The 4,200-nt window shown below is 42.9% G+C and overlaps 1 protein-coding gene across 3 annotated transcripts in view; it reads right to left on the minus strand.

Annotated features, from left to right (window-relative positions):
• The window catches only part of foxj3 (forkhead box J3), a 96,525-nt gene extending 94,414 nt beyond the window's left edge, over nucleotides 1–2,111 (minus strand). For 2 of the 3 annotated variants that reach the window (XM_005927387.3, XM_005927385.3), the window contains exon 1: nucleotides 1,767–2,110. The gene's annotated coding sequence lies outside the window, so the exon portion shown is untranslated. Of the gene's footprint in view, nucleotides 1–1,766 lie in introns of all 3 variants that reach the window. The other variant, XM_042223084.1, reaches the window with a different exon arrangement.
• Between the last annotated feature and the right edge of the window lie 2,089 nt (nucleotides 2,112–4,200).

Consider the following 4,200-nt stretch of genomic DNA (forward strand, 5'->3'; position numbering starts at 1 on the left):
TCAAGTCAGATAAGAACTGCAAATACTACCAGTGTCACACAGCCCGGTGACAGATCTTGCTTATAAAAACAGCAGTGTTTATAAAAAGGCGACTTTAGTGAATTGCATCAAGCACCAAAAAACACATAGCAAACTTAAGACTTTTCACACATCTTGTTTGGTGTCACTTCTTGAAACTCGAATGATAAAAATGACGGGGTAAGCATGCATGCTCATTTCCCCACAATACGCCTAATGGAACCACTGTGGCTCTAGTGACCTGGATGGAACAACTTCAAACACCATGCACACTTAAACACCATGTGTCTTCTACAGCTGCACGCACAGATAGCCTCGATCCAGACAGCTCTGTGGGCCTGCTATTTAAAGGATGGGTGATTAAGAAGCAAACCAGGTCTGACCTTTGATTGTGGGTGCTGACTAACGCTATGGGCATTTTGTTAGTTGAAGCATAAGGTCTGGCATGGTTGGGATGTTAGGGGGGGATTTATTACGCTTGGATTTAGTCATAAATTTAACCTTTTTTCGCCGGCTTTATGGCAAATTTAATTGAGAGTATATGATGATTAGCTCGTTGCAAGCCCATCTCTGCAATAGCACACTGAATCCGTTGATAAAGCCTGCACGAGTTGACAGCAGTGCAAATTAAGAGTTCAGTCATCCATCTTTTAATAAAGGAAGTCGGGATAAAAAGGGAAGAGCGCCGTTTTTGTACACAACTACATGCAAATGTCGCAGCTGTTTTGTGTGTGTGTGCGTGTGTGTGTGCGCGTGTGCGTGTGTGTGTGTGTGTCTTATTCTGAACGATCACAAACTCACTACTAGAAAAAACATAAGAGATAAGAAAAAGCATGCCCCGAGAAATCTTGCACAAATGACCAAAGAGTTAACCGCAATACCCGCCTGTGCCGTCTCAGGACAATGCACAGCGGCACAGAGGCAGACTGGAGATCAAAATCAGCGGCGTAAAATGCACCTGAAACACGCTTTGCACTTGTTGATTGCCCAGCCTCATGACAATCCTTCGCCCTTCTCACACAGGTCGACTAGATTTTTGAGGGGGTCCCCCCCCCATCTTTTTCATGCTAGGATCATTATTTTTCCTGCAGGAATTTATAACCTCGCCCGAGAAGCAGACGATTGACAGACGAGAAAACACACTGCAACAGCTGTGAGTCAAATACCGTCAGAGCACGCAGGAAAGCCAAATGACACTGGGCTCATGCACACACTCACTCCATGCTGGACACACATCGTCTCACATACCAAACAGCTAGCTTAACGATAGCTGTGGAGGGCTGGGGTAGGTCATTATACAGCCACCTAAAGCGAGGAAAAGCACAAGCATACACACAAACACACCTAGCCCTGGCCCTGGAGAAAGCGCCCACAACACTCTGCTAAAGTTAGCTGGCTACCAAAACTGGCTAGCTAGCTGTCAAAGTTGCCCTGTCAGTTGTCACCGGTTGCACGGCGGTGTTAGCAGGCTAACGCAAGAGCTGTCAACTTGGAGAGTTGCAGCAGCACGGCCGGGGTGTACTAACACTGACCACGGGGGAAACACTGACTGGCTCCCTGAGCAGAAGAAGAAGGGGGAAAAAAAACAGGAGTCCCCCCTCACGCCTCAGCACAGCGAGTGGAGAACCGTGTGTCAGGGCCTGTTCACTGGGCGCAATCCCCACAACTTCAGTGCAGCTCACTTCCCCGTTAAAGTCGTCCATTTCGTGGGCCTTAGTTCAACTTCCATGCCCGTGTAGCTCACTTACTCAGGGTGAAAGCTGCTGTGACGGTGGCTCTCTGTAATCCTCACGGTAGTTTTCAGAGTAACTGTCTCCCCCCTTCCTTCACCTCCTCTTCTTCGGATAGCGGGTTGCCCTCCCCCCTCGGGGATGTCCTGCGCTCCTGACGCTATCGTCCTGTGTGAAGAGCTGCTGTGACCGTGGCTTCGCCGGTGTGCCTGCGGTGCCGTGGCGTCCCTCTTCAGCTTCTCTCCGCCTTCACCCGTTCGCCTTTCTTTCGGCGGCCGAGCCAACATCCGGGACTCTCCCCTCTTTGGGTTAAGTGCCCGGAACTACTTTCACATAGACAGCTCACATGAAGGTTTCTTTTCTCTCTCTCTCTCTCTGTCTTTCACCACCCCTGCCGCCACAGAAACTAGCGCGCGGTTAAATGCACACGCCCGCAGTGGAAAAAGCACCCGCACACACGAAAGCACTTCAATCAATAAAAATGATCCGTGATATCTGCTTTATTTATTGCGCACTGGGTGTAAATGTAGCTCAAAGTGCGCAGAAAAATAGAGGCAACATCACAGAATAAAAGCAGGAGGCGCGAGGGGGGGGTAGTTGAATACAGTCCACATGGTCTGATAAGTCACCTTTTTTTTAATAAAAGGTGTGTAAGTTTTAACCAGTGGCTTTATTTATACTTATTCAAAGGTTAAATCATTTAGTAAAACTGTAGCCTACTTACAAGCTCTAACAGGTTTCCAGGTCTATTAAATGGGTGTATGCTGCTTTCATTGTAATAAGTGGGTTATAAATTGTGGCAGCCATCAAGTCTGCAGATAGCTCACACGTTAATAAAATGTTAATAAAGGGTAAAATCCCTAGAAAATAATTAAAAAATATCTCTAAATCAATACAAACCTCATGCAGCATGCCTTTTTTCTTTAAGTTGCTCTGATTATTAATTATTAACTGCTGAAACTGCAATAAGTTACTACTTGCAAAAACTTGTATGAAGCATGCCTTTTTAGGAAGTGATACCGACAGGAAATGTAGATCAAAGATCGGATGAAAGAGTTTAATTAAAATGTGCATCTTTTAAGGAGTAGGTGTTTCAGAGAAATGAAATAGACAGTGATAAAAGACAAGCATTAGTGTTTTGAAACAGCACGATACAGGATCATCTCCATACAAAGGTGCGGTTTTAGCTCAGTTACCACAGTTGGGGGAAAAAAGACCTAAAAATAACAGGCTGGTGTTTCTAAACTTAACCCTGTACTGAATCAACCTTTACTGCAGGAGCATGTGCACACATGTAAGTGGTCCGAGCCTATGTAAATATAGCGAGCTTAAAAACTACTTAAAATGTCCATTGCACAATGTGAACTGCACCATAAATTCACAGAGCAAAAAAAAAAAAAAAAAAAAAAATTGCCAAAAATAACATGACACTAATGGGCTCAGTGACCTCAATGCCCGCAATCACTTCAAAGCAGTTGTAAGCAGTATTATAACAACGGAAGGAAAAGTTTACCGTGGCATCGCCTTAATTTTCATTCATGCTTCTTCTGGGCTTTTTATATGGGATAATTTAAGAAACTGGTGTGTGATAGAGGTGTGGTTGTTGTATGTGGGGAATTTGGTTGCCTTTTTTTGAATTGTTCTGTCAGTTCTTCTGCCAAAGTGTTGCAATCATTTAATTAGTGTGAAGGTTTTATGCTCACTAATATCTGGATGTCCTTTAACTCCACTCATAAAGCTCGACCTTCAACGCGGAGGCTTGCAGAGGCCATCAAAAGAGAAATATCAGCATGGCATCTTTAGTGCAAAACAGTGATCCTGAAAAAATACAAGCAATCACTACATCGATTTATGTTTTTTCCAGCTATTTTTATTATTAATACTTTATTTAGAATTTTCCATGTCACTTATTTTCACCTAAGCTACAACATGTATTTTTATTACTTAGTTATTATCATTATTATAATTAATAGTTATTTTATTAGTTATGCAAACAGATATCATATTGTTCTGATATCTAGTAAAAAAAAGTTATTTAGCTTTTACATGCGCTTAAACTGGAAGGGAAAACAATGCAATTAAGTACGCACGTGAAGGTAGCAGCCGAAGTGGTGTAACTGTCCTTCCAACGGTGCAGCAGCGGCACCTGCCGGTCGATTGCGGAACTGCCGCCAATAAATCCTAAAAATATGGAACAAGACAATTGATAAACGATTAAAGTCTTAAAATAAAAGGTTTGTAGGTATACTGGCTCAGCCTGCCCTCCTATAGCTTATGATGTGCCACTTTAGGCTGAAATAAAAAGTTTATGGTGAATAAAAGTTATATATCCCAAAATAGTTTTCACACTGACCAAGCAGTTGATTTTTGTGAGTTGTTATTGGTTAGTTTCTCAGATGATTTCTTTAGTTTTTGAAAATCACAAATCCTGAAAATGAACTTTCCTTAGCTA

This window comes from Haplochromis burtoni, unplaced genomic scaffold (genome assembly GCF_018398535.1).
Source record: "Haplochromis burtoni strain Fernald_Lab_line unplaced genomic scaffold, NCSU_Asbu1 Contig_100, whole genome shotgun sequence".
In the NCBI taxonomy this organism is placed as follows: Eukaryota; Metazoa; Chordata; class Actinopteri; order Cichliformes; family Cichlidae; genus Haplochromis; species Haplochromis burtoni.